Source organism: Triticum aestivum, chromosome 6B (genome assembly GCF_018294505.1).
Source record: "Triticum aestivum cultivar Chinese Spring chromosome 6B, IWGSC CS RefSeq v2.1, whole genome shotgun sequence".
Lineage (NCBI taxonomy): Eukaryota > Viridiplantae > Streptophyta > Magnoliopsida > Poales > Poaceae > Triticum > Triticum aestivum.
In genome coordinates, this window is record NC_057810.1 from 714435836 (window position 1) to 714454594 (window position 18759).

The following is an 18759-nucleotide window of genomic DNA, read 5'->3' on the forward strand; positions in this document are numbered from 1 at the left end:
CGTGGACAGGGTGTGGGCCCCCTGGTCTTCATCTTTGGCGACGATTTTTTATTATTTTTTCTAAGATGTTCCGTGGAGTTTCAGGACTTTCCGAGAACTTTTCTTTTCTGCACATAAAACAACACCATGGCAATTCTACTGAAAACACCATGGCCACAGAAGAAAACTCGGAGGACGATAGTTACCATCCTCCCTCCGAAGAAGAGACGAGCCTCGGCAACGAAGACTTCATCGTGCCTGAGGACCCTCCGGAGCAGGAGCGCTTTAAGCTTCAACTCATAGCCACTACAAGGAGCCTAAAGAAGAAACAGCAACAGCTTCAAGCTGAACAAGATCTGCTCGTCGACAGATGGACTGATGTCCTGACAGCTGAAGAATACGGCCATAAGCGCCCAGCCAAGAGCTACCCAAAACGCAAATTACTACCTCAGTTCGATGAGGAGGCGCCGGAGCCCATATCTCCCTCGCGCAAGACGGAACGACCACCACGAGTTCGAAACAGTGCGGCGGACCGACCACCCCGCGGTCGGGATAAAGCGGCAACTCAAGCCGAGCAGCAGCCTGCCCCACTGCCCCGTAAAATAGAGACAGAACAACTCGAGATCACATGTACGACCTCCAGCAGACCCTGGACAATAGAGCAGGACATACAAGATCGATCTATGGATCGCGAGGACGTGCCTCGAGACACGACGACGGCTACCTATTCGGACGTGACAAACCTAACCACGCCCGAGCCGAATGCCGCAGACGGACTCCATCAGAGTTACGTCGCGATGCGGCCCGATATAGAGGCGCCGCACACCCTCTCTGCTTCACAGATGAAGTACTGGATCATGAATTCCCCGAGGGGTTTAAGCCCGTCAATATTGAATCATATGACGGCACAACCGATCCCGCAGTATGGATCGATGATTTTATTCTCCATATCCACATGGCTCGCGGAGATGATCTCCACGCCATCAAATACCTCCCACTAAAGCTCAAAGGGCCAGCTCGGCACTGGCTTAACAGCCTGCCTTAAAATTCTATCGGCAGCTGGGAGGACTTGAAAGAAGCCTTCCTGGACAACTTCCAAGGTACATATGTCCGGCCACCAGACGCCGATGATTTAAGCCATATAGTTCAACAACCTGGAGAATCAGGCAGGAAGTTTTGGACTAGGTTCCTAACTAAAAAGAACCAAATCGTCGACTATCTGGATGCCGAAGCCCTAGCGGCCTTTAAACATAGCATCCGTGATGAATGGCTCGCCCGCCACCTCAGCCAAGAAAAGCCAAAATCTATGGCAGCCTTCACGGCACTCATGACCCGCTTTTGCGCGGGTGAGGATAGTTGGCTGGCTCGCAGCAAAAATACAGCTGGTGAGGCAGACCCCTCCGAGGTCAAAAGCAGCAGCGGCAGGCTCCGACATAACATGCATAAACGCCAAAACAATAGCGACAACATCGATGACACTGCAGTCGATGCCGGATTCAGTGGCTCCAAGTCCAGCCAGCGGAAGATGCCGTACAAAAGGAACAATCAGGGACCGTCCAGCTTAGATCGCATACTTGATCGTCCGTGCCAGATACATGGCACCCCAGATAAACCAGCCAATCATACCAACAGGGATTGTTGGGTTTTTAAACAGGCCGGCAAGCTAAACGCCGAAAACAAGGAAAAGGGATCACAAAGTGAGGACGATGGCGAAGAGCCCCGGCAACCGAACACAAGCGGATAGAAGAAGTTTCCCCCCTAGGTCAAAACAGTGAACATGATATATGCTACACACATCCCCAAAAGGGAGCGCAAGCGCGCACTCCGGGACGTCTATGCGGTAGAGCCGGTCGCCCCAAAATTTAATCCGTGGTCGTCATGCCCGATCACCTTTGATCGTCGAGATCATCCGACTAGTATTCGTCATGGCGGTTCATCCGCGCTGGTCCTTGATCCGATCATCGATGGATTCCACCTGACACGTGTCCTTATGGACGGCGGTAGCAGCCTCAACCTGCTCTATCAGGGTACAGTGCGGAAAATGGGCATTAACCCCTCACGGATCAACCCCACAAAGACTACCTTTAAAGGAGTCATCCCCGGCGTAGAGGCCCGTTGTACGGGCTCAATCACGCTGGAGGTGGTCTTCGGATCCCCGGACAACTTTCGTAGCGAAGAACTCGTCTTAGATATCGTCCCCTTTCGCAGCGGCTATCATGCCCTGCTCGGACGAACTGCGTTTGCTCGATTCAACGCGGTGCCACATTATGCTTATCTTTAGCTCAAGATGCCCGGTCCACGCGGTGTTATAGCAGTCAATGGAAATACAGAACGTTCTCTTCGTATAGAAGAACACACCGCCGCCCTAGCAGCAGAGGTACAGAACGGCCTTCTCAAGCAGAACCGGAATCCGGCTGCCGAGCCCCTAGACAACATTAAAAGAGTCCGAACTACGCTGCAGGTGGACAACCCGGCTCGTCATGAGCTCGACTAGCAATCCGGCCTCCGTCCCGGTCCCGATCACATAGTGGCACTAGTACCACGCGTACATAATTACGCACTCAGGATCCCATGGACATCGACGGAGGCATAGCTTGCGGTCCACAGTACGGCTCGACCGACCCGGGACTCACACAAACTTTCACCTTTTTTCTTCTTTTTATTTGTTTCAGGTTCCTTTTCCCGCGGGCCTGCTCACCAGTCCTTCTGAAGGATCGACATAATAAGGCGGCAAGCAGCATAGGTGTGTAGGGTAACCTCTATACGTTCTTCTTGACGGTATTTCTACTTATTTCTCAGGACCCGCATGCTGCGCCCCCTAGATTCCGGCATGTTAAATAGCCTGGATGCTTATCGCTTTATCTGTACAAGATATGCCTTGACGTATTCCATCCAATTATAATAAAAATAGTTTGCGGCCCAGTTTATGTGGTTTTTTCTTCTTATTGCATCTTATTTCAATTTGCTTATCGACCGCATCCGTGCACTTTGGCACGTTTCATATTCGCCAGGGGCTCACCATCGCCCCATAATACGGCAACAAAGTCCGAACACTTCTTATAGATAAGTTCGGCACCCTGAATTTAGCATTATATGCATTGGCTCCGAATCATGTCTTTGGTCAATAGTTGGGTTGCCCGGCTCATGTGCTTGCTATCCTATGTTCCGCTACATCGGCTAGGGTAGTAAAGGGAGAACTACTGCGATTGTGCCCTGGCCTAAACCGGATGAGTACCTCAGTAGAGAAAGCCAAAAAATGACTGTCATGATGCGGCGAGAGCCGGTCAGCTGTTCGGAGGTCACAAATCGTTAGAGATTTTTTCCGCATTACGCGAAGGATCGGTACTTCCCGGTCAGACGCTAACAGCACTTTGGTTCGTATACTAGGGGCTGCGCCCATGTTTTATTATAAAACTCCTATGGCTAAGTGAGGGCATTTAAGCCGCATAGTCTGATTGCCTGATTCGTTGCGCTAAAAAACTCCTTCAAGGACCATATAATTGGATAAAGATTGTTTAGATCCCATTCCGAACACCTTCGTACTACCTACGTGAGGGCAGAAGCCGACGACTGGCCAATCCTCAGATTAAATATAACACAGCCACACAGGAGGAAACAATTAAAACATAATAATCATTATATTACAAACAAGCTTTGTTTTTATCATACAAGGCAAGGACAAAACACGAGTGTATTCATTCGAAAACAATGTCCTGCGCGCACTGTGCTGCTGCAAGTCGAGACCCCTCGAGGACATCCGCAAAATATCACTTGGGTGTGCGGTGCTCCTTGCCCTCTGGCGGCCCCTTGGCCACCTCGACGGCGTTCATCTTTGCCCACCACATCTTGCAGCGGGCGAAGGCCATGCGGGCACCCTCGATGCAGACTGATCGCTTGACGATGTCTAGCCGAGGACGGGCATCTACCACCCGCTTCACGAGGCCAAAGTAACTGCTGGGTATCGCCTCGGCCGGCCACACTACAAAAAAAGACACATCCGTGACATTTTGGGCCGAACGAATTTTTTTTCTGTCATACATATGACACTTCTATGACGATAATTGTGACAAAACCCGGTATCATCATAGATGTGGTGAGCTCCTACTTCTATGACAAAAAATCATGACAGAAAATGGGCTTTTCGTCCTGGGCGGGCCAGAGACGCAGCTGCATGACATTCTTTGGGCCGTCCATGACGGAAAAAACCGTGGTAGAAGCGACAAAATTTCAGGGAGTTGCCGGTTATGGTGGGAGGTCGGGGTCCGAGCGATGCGCGTTTCTCTCGTACACGTACGCGCGTGTGTGCGAGGCGTTGGCTCTAACTAAACCCGAGCGAGGCGTTGGGCTCTAACTGAACCCGAGCGATTACACTGCAGGCTACGCGTTACTGAACCCGAGCGATCGATCGATGGCTGTTAACTAAACCCGATGGAGCGATTCCTTTGCTACTGCTGCTAACTGAAGCCGATCGATTGGATGAACAGTGAGCGTTGCGGGAGGGGGGGTGGATGAACAGTGAGCGGTGGCGTTGCCTCTGGATGAACAGGACCCCGTGGTGTGGAGGGCTGGATGAACAGTAGACGGTGGAGGGGTGGCCGTGGAGGGGTGGTTGAACAGGACCCCGTGGTGTGGAGGGTTGGATGAACAGTAGACGAGGGCCTGCAGCATCTTCATCGAGGAACTACTATTCTCATGCAGCTTCTTCCAGCCGGCATTCTTCTCCTTCAACAGGTCGCTCTCGTGGCAGAGCTTCGCCTTGTCCTCCTGAAGTCACAGGATTTCGCCGGCGCCTTCTTCTTCGAGGCAATACTCTTCTTCAACAGCATCACCAAGCCGGCGGTCAACTCCCCATGCTAATTGAGCTCAGCGGGCATGTCGTCGAGGCTCTCCTTTAGCAACTCCGTCAAGCCTTGGATGAACTCCTTCTGCTTATTGAGGTGCTTATTGAGCTGATCGGGCATGCCGTCGAGGGATAACGACTCCAGCTCCGCCGGCTCGGCATGTTCGCCTCCGCGGCTAGGGCGCTCCTGGGAGCCATCGCCTGCCCGTGAGAGATCTTTCGAGGTCTCTGCGTGGCGGCGAGCCCTCTTTTTTTTCCGCAGCCTTGGTTGCCGCTCTCTTTTTACGAGTAGTTCTCGACCTAGAGCTCTGCTCACCGGCCATGGCAACGACGGACGAAGAAGAAGCACTTATGAGGAGGAAAGGTAGAGTAATTTTCAGTTAGGTAGTTCCCCTTTTTATAACCTAAGTACTAGCACTAGTAGTACTAATGCCTGCATAGTGGGAACACGTTCAGGTTTGGTACGTACTAGTAGGTGTGAGCAGGCTTTCGAATGTGATGGGAACAAGGTAAAGATTAATTGATGGTTTTGGTTTCGAGGCCCGAAACGGCTCCCGATGAGTTTAGCAGAACATAAATTTTAAGTACTACACTGCTCAAATGCGTAAATATTATGTTACTGTCAAAAATTGGCACAAAATACGAAGGAGACCAATGGAAGTACTACTAGCAACCCACGATTTAACTACTCGCATGCGCGCAGTGGAGTAATAATGTTTTTCTTCCGCCCTCACATCCACTCAATTTGCATGCGCTGTATTAATTGACCATCAATGAAGTGAACGACTTTACACGCGTCAAATTATCACATGGGGTGGATCTTGGTACAAAATTGCGTCCGCCCGTGTACCCGCGTGTGCGTGCGAGGGAATGAGTGCGTGCTGGCGTGCGTGCACATCTTTGCTTCATGCATGTACCGCCAGTATGGCTCAGGGAGGACGAGTACATTCTTCTGGAACCAGCAGCACGTCACTGTGATCAATCCACGCAAGGAGGTCGCGACAACGCCTCCACATGTGCCACGTGGCTTCATGAACTGTAAGAGAGACACTGTGTAGCGTGCCATTGGTATTCTAATTTACGTGTTTTGCACATACTCGAAGTACTAGTAAGGTACACGTGCATTGCACGCATCAGATTTTGCAACCAAATTATGAATAAATACCACACTATAGCATGTAAGCTCTGAGTCATATATGCGTGATGTAGCCCTTCGTTTAATTCTTATAGTTCATCTCATTCAAAATCAACTAGTTTTTATAAAAAAGCTAAGAACGCGTGAATAGGAAAAACATGGGGTTATAGTGGAATGTCGTCTTGAATCCTACAGGATTGTACGAGTGTTTGATTGTGCATAGAAAAAACGTAGAATTCTTTCAAAGAGGTTTGAGTGGATGGGATGTTTTCTATGAAATCTAGTGCAAATGAATCATATGGAAAAATTCATATGGTTTACAATCCTACGAATCAAACAACCAAGATAGGAAAAATTCCTAATGATTAGAATCCTCCAAAATTCCTTTGAGAATCCTTTGAATCAAAGAAGCCCTTAATCTATTTTATGATTCATGGAATTGTGTGTTGTAAAGCATAAAGTAAAAATAAATAATGGCAATTCAACTAGAAAAAATGTTTGGGCAGTTATGATATGGAAGATTCTAGAACAAAAGAGAACCACTGTTGTTTTGAGGTTTGTGCATTATGCTTAAGTTCAACCATGGAGTCTGCTAGATTGTACATGTGGCAAAATCCGGTGGGGGGCTAGAAGATGGTGAGAGGGGCCGAGTGGAGGGAGACTATGAAGGAATGCACAAGTGCGAGATCGATATTTAGAGAGAGGGGGCGAACACGTGCGCTGTTGCACGCAGTGGCGGAGCCATGAAAAATAAATGAGCTAGGGGGCCAAGCATTGCTAATCCTTTACGAGGAGGGTCAATTCATGAAATTAAACCTTTTTTAGCAGCAATTGTCTAATGATTACATTCATATTAGCCTCGATATATTGTGATGTTAGGGGGGGAGGGCCCTTACTGCCCCCTGTCTTCGCCATTGTGCACGCGTCTGAGAGATGAAGCGGAAGGCATGGATGATGAGAGGGAGACGTTGGATATATAATTAATGTGGGTGTATTAGCTATATATGTTAATCCTATATAGAGAGGTATAGATTGATCGATGTGGACGTGGGAAAGAGGGTGAGACCTCACTGGATATATCGATTGATCGGTTTGTGTGGAAAACTATGAAAGACCTAGCTATATACACACATACATAGAGGAACATCGATCGTTGCGCATGTACGCGTGAGAGATAAAGAATGCCCGATATGATGGAGAGGGGGATGTGTGGGTGTGTGCCTTCATGGGAGACCGACCTGAAGAAAAAGATTGCATGCATGCGATGGATAATGCCGACTGGTAGTGTGTGTGCATACATGCACGAGAGAAAGTTAGTGGTATAATTATAAAGAGAAGACTACTGTGTGGGTGTAAAAGAATAGGTGAGGTCATAATCAATGTAAAGTTGAATTCAAATATTTGAATAAGAGATCCTGATGTTTGAAACCCATGCATGCATGAATATAACGAAGATCTGCGCAGTGTGGTTTGGAAACGAGCATGTTGTAATGTATACACATTGAACAATGTCAGACCGATTTGAATTTGAGATACCGATGGTAGACATCATTTGCCCACGTCGCATCCATGCATGGACACACTATTCTAATTGGAGATGATGGGCGGCTTTTGCATCACATATCTATATCTATACCCCTATATATATTATATATTTTTTATATTGTGTGTGGGTAACTTTAACTTTGAAAGATGGTCATTGGATGAGGCGAATCCGATGGTCCAAGATGGCAAATTTGAGCACTATTGGCCGTTGGATATCATCTAGATTCCCCCAGATTTCGCCACATGTATAATCTAGAAGACTCCATGGTTGAACTTAAGCATAATGCACAAACATCAAAACACAAGCACTTATTATTTGTTCTAGAATCTTCCGTATCAGAATTGCCCAAATGTTTTTCTACATGATTTGCCATTATTTGTTTTTACTTTATGTCTTACAATGCACAATTCCATGAATCTTAAAATAGATTAGCTTTCTTATAAAAACTAGATGATTATGAATGAAATGAACTATAAGAATTAAACGAACATCTACATCATGCACATATGACTCAAAGCTTGCATGCTATAATGTGGTATTTATTCATAATTTGGTTGCCAAATCTCATGCGTGCAATGCACGTGTACCTTACTCTAGTCTAAATGGTGTTTGTGTGTGTTGTGCGTGTTGAGGTGCAAATTGTCTTTTTTTTGGGTACACGTTAAGCTTGTTCTTCCGAAATTTCAAGCCGCGCCTTGTTATGCCGAAAATTGAAGCTAGCGTCTCTGTCTATCGTGCTGCGAAACTCCCGCCTCTTCAACCCGCGCCTTGTTAGCCCGACATATTTAAGATATATCTTTGTCTCGTTGTGCTCCGACAACTCCCACCATCTCAACCCGCGCCTTGCTATTCCGAAATTACAACGCGCGCGAAAACTCCCACCTCCTGTGAAATCCCGACACGCGAAATGCCCGTGGTACCCCTGAACCGAAAGAACTGCCTCAAATCGGTGGGGGTACTTTCGTAACTTACCCCACATTTTGGATAAGCGCGTCTCTAAGCCATGGTTCCCCACTGCCATCCCATCCGCCCACCCATTCGTACACCGAGGCCACGAAAACCCACGACGAAACCCCACACCCTGCTCCGTCCGCCACCCAGCCGGAGCCTCTTCCCCGACGACGTCGTCCACAGCAACACCTCGACATCCCTCATCCATCATACCGGATGAGGATCCGTCGTCGATCTCATCGTCCCGCCGGTTCAGCCACCCCGCCCTCCACCTCCAAGGAGCTGCCCCGATGTTCCCCTCGTCTTTCACGCCACCTCCATTCCCACACCGCCGTCTTCACCTGCACCGCCGAAAGAGCATCATCATCACCGTTTCCTCGGATGAAGCTGCGGCCTAATCGGCGCCACCAAAGAGGTTGTACACTAATCGCTGCATTTTCTTCTTGATTCGATCTCACGGTGCTGCCGGCGCTCGGTCCCGAGCCGACACAACGCGGCTCCATCCACGGCGGCATCGCCCGCCACTTCCTCCACGGCGTCGCTCCCTCGGCGGCGACGTCCACATCAGTAGGAGCTGCTGCTGCTTTAGCTCTTGCTCGCGCTGCTGCTCTGCTCTTGCTCTCGGTCCCTTGCCTGGTCTGCTCTTGCTATTGCTCTTGCTCGCGCTGCTGCTCTCGCTCTTGCTCTTGCTTGCGATGCTGCTCCGATTTGGCTACACTTCAGTCGACTGAATCGACTTTTGGGTCAGTCAATTTTCAAGGGGTGGGCTCGCCGGGGTGAAGGAAGAACCAGACGCAGCGGGGAGGGGGGCTCGCCGGAGAGGTACCCCACTATCTATCTTAGGGTTCAGGATGGGGGCGGTGGTCGGCGGCGGTGGCGGGGCGTTGGCGGGGCGGTGGCGTGGGGATCGCCGGAGAAAAAGCTCAGCACGTGGGGGCCTAGAGGGATGGCCGGGGCAGCGGCGGACCAGCGGTGGGGAGTGTTTTCGGGGCGGGCGGGGTGGTGCACCACCGGCCGCGGGCAGCGGGGGGCTGCTGTTTGGCCGGTGGTGGCTGGCGGCTCAGGGGGGTGGAGGTTGAAGATGAACCGCAGGCCCTTGATTTCGTATCCAACGGCTGCAAAATCGACTGACCAGAGATGAAAAAGTCAGTCGACCGACGTGTAGCCTCACCTTGCTAGTGCGTTCAGTTTCGAGAACAAAATTCAGTTTCGACAGCAAAATTCAGTTTCGACAGTTAGGTTCAGTTTCGACAGTTAAGTTCAGTTTCGACAGTTAAGTTCAATTTCGACAGTTAAGTTCAGAGATGAGCGGCTGATGTATTTTACATCTAGCACTTTGTGGTTATGTATTTTACGTCATGTATTGGAGATGCTATTAGAATTCCACTCAGGTTAACGTTGTTCGTTGTCTCTCTTGTCCTGCTTCAGCCTCAGCGTCGTACAACTCACCGGAGCTGCTCCAATGACGAAACCCTCCATCACAGCGGAGCAGTACCTCGGGCTCCATCTCCAGACGCCTAAGATCTTCTTCCCCTCCTCCAACAGCAAAGTCAGCCAGAGCATCCTCACCGGCCAACCCAATCACGCTGAGATCGACATGGCTTCGCCAAAGAGGTTGTACACTTGTTGCATCTCTTTTTTACTCTACATGTTATATATATTGTCCACTGAGCACTTGTAGTAACGGGAAATACGATTATTTTATCCTACTATATGTCAAGTAGTGAGGTACCAGGCAACTTAGCTATCCGTGATGGACTCTCTTGAACGCCATCATTATTTATCTCTGCGCATTTGAGCTGTGCATTTGTCGATGGGCCTGGGAGTTGAGCTAGTATGTGTATGGCAGTGGCCTGGGTCCAAAGTAATAGAAGTAGCACAAAAACAATTTTTTAGTGTAGGATTTTCTTTACTCAAGCCTGCCGACTAGAATCGCCAGTGCTTGAAAGGAAAAGTGAATGAAAAACATAGGAATTGGAAAGTTTCCTATGGTACTACTTTTCATGAATTTGGTGCAAAGGAATGGAGCAAAGGAAAACTGTAGGATTTGTTCCTTTAGTGTCTCCTTGAAAGAAAAACCGTAGGAATTCTAATTTCCACTTCTCCTCCTTTCCATATTCCTATTCATCAAGCACAAGACTAAGAGATAGTAGCATAATAGCATTATAACCGTACATTTTCTTGTGGTTTGACTTAATCTCACCATGCTTTTTTGCATCCTGTGATCTTCCAATTGTTTTGAATCAAACACCCAGATTGGCAGAAATCCTGTGTTTTCCTATCCTATTCTTGCATTGTTAGAATCCTCAAATTCAAACAAGCCCTTACTCAATTACTTCTGTTACAGATATGTGTCAAAGAAAACCTTGTGTGGTTTGTCCTGCTCCTGTGGCGCTGTGTTCCACCCCAGCTCAACTGCTCCAACGACGGAAGGGTTCACCACAGCAGGGATCCGCTCTCCAGACTATCTTTCGCCGCCTCAGATCTTCTTCCCCGCCGCCGGCAGCCACGACAAACTGCATTACCATCATCAACTGAGCAGATGACCTTGAGGACTACACGGGTCCGCAAGAGAGGTCGCACTCTTCCGTGTCTGCTTACGTTATGCGTCGCTTAATATGATGACATGCTACATTATCGTCGTGTTCACCTATTAGACTCCGAGTCAGATCCAAACTAATGCTGAAACTTGAGTTTTTAAATAGTTGTGGGGTACATATTGGGGCAGCAATTAGTACTATCTGTCTACTATCTGGTTAATCTCTGGTTTCTACTATGAGTTTCATGTTGGGTGCAAACAAATATTAAAGGAGCCACTATCTGTATTTTTTAACTAAATCTATTATCTGCCTGCTATCATTGGTTTTGGGTCTATCCACAGTTTGCTACCATCACTCTGGATTTGTGCATGCACTCCTTACATAATCTCACTATGTTTTATTCCTATTGTCGGGGATATACCCCGTGGTATGAACCGGCCGGAAATATGACCCGGCCGGACTTGGCAGTTTACTTGAGACAGTTTACACTTGGCGATTCACCGGCGACCCGCCCTGACCAGACGGTTTACAAGCAACCTACCTGAACATTATGTCTCACTGGTAACCCGACAGGCGGGACAGACGGATGACAAGGCCCAAGGCCCAGAAGGCCGGTTTATATTAATAGTGGGCCGGTTTAAGGGGAAAGGCGTGAAGAATATTTACCTTACAAGGAGTTAAGATCCGGACTTGTATCCGGTTTGTACTAGAAGATAGACTAGTCATAATAATAGGACTCCACATGTAACCCGCCCCTTCAACATATATAAGGAGGGGCAGGGCTCCCCAAAGAGGGACAAGGAAGAAGAAACAATCTCTAGGGCTAGACACAAAGAGCCGGATTACCGGCGACTCTCTCGTGATCATAATGAGACCTAGCCCCAAACAGCATGTAGGGCTATTACCGGATGATGTTTCCCGGGGCCCGAAGCTGTCTAAATCCTTGTCTTGTGTTGCGTCTCTCGATTCCGCTCAACCCCTCTCAAGCTACCACATAGATGCGTTGGCCTCGCGACTAAGTCCTGATACTAAGGACATCTACCATGACAATTCCACGACAGTTGGCGCGCACCGTGGGGCTCGCGCACGGTGGTGTTGAGTTCTTGGAGGGATTTCTCCCGAGGCTCGAGAAGTTTGCAATTTCTAGGATGAAGAAAGATTCAGCATGGAAGGATCCACATTGGCTAATAATCCATCAGTCAAGATCAAAGAAGTTATCAACAGTGGCATATACAGAAACAAGATCAAGGAAGTTAGGGTTTGATGTTCTGAGCGTTGCCAATTCTACGCGACCCTGCTGCTGCGTATAGCCGAGGCCGAGGGGAAGATCGCTTGTGTTTGTTCGAAGTCGCCGTGCCTCTTTTGTTGCGCTCGCCTCGCCACGGGTCTCCGAGAGCCGCCTCGCTTCCGCTGCAGTGTTGACTCGCTGGACCGCTTCAAAAAACAGCCATCATCGACTGAACTGCCGCTGCGGTTCTATCACCTTTACTAAAGCTTGCCGCAAGCCGCCGCCTGAGCCGCCGACACTCGACATCTGCTGGTCTTCGCATCCTTTCCGATTCCGAGTCACCGGCCGTTTCGTCTCTTGAACCGCCGCGGCTTTAGCTCGGTCCTAAGTCACGGTTGCTTCTGCGCCCAATGCGTTTCCGAGCCACCTATTGCATGCTACAGCCAAACTAAGTCTCGTGGCCATCAAAACCGGATCAAACTCCGGGTCACGCAACCTCCGAGTCAAACCTGACGGCACTGCAGCCATGAGTCTCCGTTCCTTCGGCGTCAGTCACGGTAACCGACCCCGAGCTGCCCTCGCCCCGTTGACCCGCCGTGCACCGCTCCGAGTTGCCGGCCCTGCGTCTTGCCACTGAGCTGCTACACCTGCTCCGAGCTTGCAAGTCGACCCGCCCGCCGTGTGGATCATCTATGACTACCACGACCCAGAGGATACAAACAGGGAGTAACCAATTTGCCGGCTTGAGCTGCCACCTCAACGAAGTGGCCTCGCCTCAAGCTTCACCTCAACCACCGCCGTCGCGCCCGAGGCCGCGCCACGAGCCGCCTCGGCCTTGACTCCGACCTCAAGCCACCGTGGCCTCGGGCCCGACCTCGCATCGCCTGCCACCGTCTCGGCCTTGCGCCACTTCAGCCACACTCCTCTGCAAGTCGCTGTTTCCGGCTCACCTCTGCCTCCGAATCAAGCCGGCCCTGCTGCGCCTCTGCTCCACCATGGTACATGGCCTTGCTTCCAGGACACCTCTAACCTCGAGTCACCTCTATGGCTACGACCGTGTCAAGTCACCATCGTCGCTCGCCTCAGCGCGTTTTCGCTGACTCGCCGGTGCCCCGATGAATTGAACGGCCTGCGGAGGGGTTGCCCCCAGTGTCGTGACCCAAAGTCGGCTATAAGTCCGCCGCTATGATCAACGGCCGCACCCCGGGCCACTGTTTCGTTGGCTCACCTTCACCGGATTGTCGGGTCGTCTCCACTTTGAGCCGCCCCTCGTGCGAGCTCGCGCCCGTGGCCTTGAGCCGCCACGTTCAGCCGTCGTCGTCCGCGCTGAGCCGCTTGCATCTGCATCCGCTTCCGCCAGTGACCGCCTGACGCTGCGCCCGCGTACACGCAGCCGCCCTGCTTTGCCTCACGGGCTCCGACTGACCCCGCGTGCCGTGCCACCCCATCCACACTGACTGTGACCCGCGCTGCCGCGCCTTGGCTCGCCGCCTCGCCCAAACTGATTGTGTTGCGCCGGTTCGCCGGTCCTCTGCGCGTCCGCGCACCCCACATCACAGCGGCTGCAGCACTGGGCGCTCCGCATCCCCCGCGAGCTCGCCTCCGTCGTGACCCGTCTGTTTCGCTCCGGGTGCCTATTAAACATGCCGTGGGAGCCTGCAGTTGAAGACCTTGGAAGTGACAAGAACAGACTCATGGTGCAGGTTCCCAATTCATTGAAGCAATTGTGCGGTATTGATGTGGTACCTTACCTGTTGACTCTTGGTTATTCTTACCAGAGTGCTGCTCATATTCTGAAGATTGAACGGCCTGCGGAAGGGTTGCTCCCAGGAATTCATGGAGGCCGTGCCAACTCTGATTTTCGCTACTGCTCGTTTCCCAAACTAGCCTGAACTGTGCGACTTAAGAGTCATGTAATGCAAAGTATTGCTGAAAGAATTCTCAGTTGGTTTTGACATGAGGACTTTGGAAATCAAGTTATGGGCTACACGGGAGTCTGAAGATGATTCTATAAAAAAGGATTCAATGAAAAAGAGTGAACCGACGGTGTCTTTGCCTATCAAGCAGAAGGAGAGCGATCGAGTGAATGACAACACTGAAAGGAAGAATTCTGGTAATCTCATGGCGGCGTGCTGACAAAAGCTGATGATAAGGAACATTTGGAGAAATCAGTATCTCCTCTGCAACCAGAAAGAGAGGAGGCCCAAAAGCGATTTCTGGAACTGAAGAAAAGACAAAATTATATATATGTCCGCCCCTCCGAGAAGGAGCTGTGGAGCTGGATATAAATGACCGTGCCACACTACCCGGTGAATGATCATGTTTCAAGAGTGCTGCTCCTGTCATTACCACTGTGACCTTGTGCTGAGCCGCCCCGATTGGTTTTGTTCTGAGCCGTTGTGTTTCCACTTGTGGTGGTTGATGCCCTTCGGCAAGGACAGGGGAAAGTAGCTAAATTGCCATTGCAAGTACTGAAAGTTGTTGACGGAACGGATCATCAATCGTTCGGACAAATCAGGTGAATTATGTCCAGTCAATTTTTATTGATATGTTTTTATTCTTTAAAGGATAATTACTCCGTCTTGCGATATTGTTTATGCAGAACAATTATCACTACAAGAGCGATAGTCATTTCGTGGATATAAAGCTCGCGCCAATATTGTCATGCGCTAGTGGAAGAAAGGCGTACAAGTCGTCGCTGCTGCGGTTTGTTTAAACTTCAACAGCCGGCTGGGTTGAACCACTGGCTGGATTACTGATACAAATCATACGGGGTCATTTATAACCCGCCGAGCTTCAACATATTACAGCGTTCCGCTGTTCAACTATATGCCGGTACATATCACGGTTAAATATGGTGAATCTCAATCAACTCTTCGAGCCATCTTGAGACTCGGGGGCTACAATGACATGACTCAACAAATCGTGTCAGTTTCAGCAGGCTCAAGAACTCCGGGTCATTGGAGGAAAAAATAACCCAGCCCTGGAGATTACTGCTCTATCGATGCAAATTTAAAGGCCGTCAGAAAATATCCGGCTTAAAAAGAAGAATTCCGGATTAAAATCCGGCTCAAGGTAAATTTGTCTCTCATAAAGCTTTGAAACTCTCAATATCCGGCTTAAGAATTTCCGGTTCAAAAAGAATTAATCTCTCGCAAGTTCGAGTTCTCAGACAAATTAATGGTTACCAAAGAGAAATTGCTGCCATGGTGCACGGTTCAAAACATGGGTATCCTGCCTTACGGCTTATCTTATTATGGTCATTTGGGGGCTTACTCATCGGGCATAGCTATCAGTACCCTCTTGATCGGTGCAATGCCTAAACTTATATGGTCACTTGGGGGCTTCCTGTTCAAACATAGGTCGTATCCGAACCAAAGAGAACATAGCTGTCGATACCCTTTTGATTGGCAAACTGCTGAACCTACTTGGGGGCTTCTTGATCGTATCCGAATCATAGCTCAACCCCTTTGGGAATCGACGTGGATCGTATTCGAATCAGCGTCGCTAAACAATTCCTAAGGTCATTTGGGGGCTTCCTGTTCAAACATAGGTCGTATTCGAACCAAAGAGAACATAGTTGTCGATACCCACTTTGATCGGCAACGCCAACGCCACTTGGGGCTATATGATCGTATTCGAATCTTAGCTTAAGCCCATTGGAACAGTTTAGTGATCGTATTCGAATCAGAAGCCACAAAATTTTTATCTGTTTCTCATACAGTTTTTGTAATCACAAATATTTGAGTTGTCACAAATATCATGTGTGCCGGCTTTTACAGAATTGGGTTCTCACCCTCACTGTCCGGGACACATAAACCAGCGGTATCATTCAAAGGATCATAGGGATCTTGTGATCTACTTGTGTGCAGGATAAGACTACATTTGGGTGGTTACCTGATAACCCACAAGTATAGGGGATCGCAACAGTTTTCGAGGGTAGAGTATTCAACCCAAATTTATTGATTCGACACAAGGGGAGCCAAAGAATATTCTCAAGTATTAGCAGCTGAGTTGTCAATTCAACCACACCTGGAAACGTAGTATCTGCAGCAAGGTGTTTAGTAGCAAAGTAATATGATAGTGGTGGTAACGATAACAAAAGTAAAGACAACAAAAGTAATGTTTTTGGTATTTTGTAGTGATTGTAACAGTAGCAACGGAAAAAGTAAATAAGCGAGGACCAGTATATGGAAAACTTGTAGGCACTGGATTAGTGATGGATAATTATGCCGGATGCGGTTCGTCATGTAACAATCATAACATAGGATGACACAGAACTAGCTCCAATTCATCAATGTAATGTAGGCATGTATTCCGTATATAGTCATACGTGCTTATGGAAAAGAACTTGCATGACATCTTTTGTCCTACCCTCCCGTGGCAGCGGGGTCCTATTGGAAACTAAGGGATATTAAGGCCTCCTTTTAATAGAGAACCGGAACAAAGCATTAGCACATAGTGAATACATGAACTCCTCAAACTATGGTCATCACCGGGAGTGGTCCCGATTATTGTCACTTCGGGGTTGCCGGATCATAACACATAGTAGGTGACTATAGACTTGCAAGATAGGATCAAGAACACACATATATTCATGAAAACATAATAGGTTCAGATCTGAAATCATGGCACTCGGGCCCTAATGACAAGCATTAAGCATAGCAAAGTCATAGCAACATCAATCTCAGAACATAATGGATACTAGGGATCAAACCCTAACAAAACTAACTCGATTACATGATAAATCTCATCCAACCCATCACCGTCCAGCAAGCCTATGATGGAATTACTCACGCACGGCGGTGAGCATCATGAAATTGGTGATGGAGGATGGTTGATGATGATGATGGCGACGAATCCCCCTCTCCGGAGCCCCGAACGGACTCCGGATCAGCCTTCCCGAGAGAGATTAGGCTTGGCGGCGGCTCCGTATCGTAAAACGCGATGATTTCTTCTCTCTGATTTTTTTCTCTCCGAAGACGAATATATAGAGTTGGAATTGGCTTCGGAAGGTCTCCAGGGGGGGCACGAGGTAGGGGGCGTGCCTGGGGGGGAGGGCGCGCCCCCCACCCTCGTGGACAGGGTGTGGGCCCCCTGGTCTTCATCTTTGGCAACGATTTTTTATTATTTTTTCTAAGATGTTCCGTGGAGTTTCAGGACTTTCCGAGAACTTTTGTTTTCTGCACATAAAACAACACCATGGCAATTCTACTGAAAACAGTGTCAGTCCGGGTTAGTTCCATTCAAATCATACAAGTTAGAGTCCAAAACAAGGGCAAAAGTGTTTGGAAAAGTAGATACGACGGAGACGTATCAACTCCCCCAAGCTTAAACCCTTGCTTGGCCTCAAGCAATTCAGTTGACAAATTGAAAGAGAAAAAGAAAAACTTTTACAAACTCTGTTTGCTCTTGTTGTTGTAAATATATCAAGCCAGCATTCAAGTTTTTAGCAAAGATTATAACTAACCACGTTTGCAATAATTCTCAGGTCTCATGTTTACTCACATCAATAGCATAATCAACTAGCGAGTCATAATAATAAATCTCGGATGACAACACTTTCTCAAAACAATCATAATATGATATAACAAGATGGTATCTTGCTAGCCCTTTCTGAGACCGCAAAACATAAATGCAGAGCACCTTTTAAAGATCAAGGACTGACTAGACATTGTAATTCATGGTAAAAGAGATCCAGTCATAGTCATACCCAATATAAATTAATAGTAATGAATGCAAATGACAGCTACGCTCTCCAGCTAGTGCTTTTTAATAAGAGGGTGATAACTCAACATAAAAGTAAATAGATAGGCCCTTCGCAGAGGGAAGCAGGGATTTGTAGAGGTGCCAGAGCTCGGTTTTGAAATAGAGATTGAATAATATTTTGAGCGGCAAATCATTGTCAACATAACAACTAAGAGATGGCGATATCTTCCATGCTAAACAGATTATAGGCGGTTCCCAAATAGAATGGTAAAGTTTATATTCCCCCTCCACCAAGAAGCATCAATCCATGGCTTTCTCGAAACAACGAGTGCCTCCAACAATCAACAGGTCCCAGGGGGAGTTTTGTTTGTAATTATTTTGATTTAGGTTGCATAAAGCACGGGACTGGGCATCCCGGTTACCAGCCATTTTCTCGTGAATGAGGAGCGGAGTCCACTCCTCTTGAGAATAACCCGCCTAACACGGAAGATAAGGACAGCCCTAGTTGATACATGAGCTATTCGAGCATACAAAACAGAATGTTTATTTGAAGGTTTAGAGTTTGGAACATACAAATTTACTTGGAACGGCAGGTAGATACCGCATATAGGAAGGTATAGTGGACTCATATGGAATAACTTTGGGGTTTAAGGAGTTTGGATGCACAAGTAGTATTCCCGCTTAGTACAGGTGAAGGCTAGCAAAAGACTGGGAAGCGACCAACTAGAGAGCGACAACAGTCATGAACATGCATTAAAATGAATTTACACCGAGTATAAGCATAAGTAGGATATAATCCACCATGAACATAAATATCGTGAAGGTTATGTT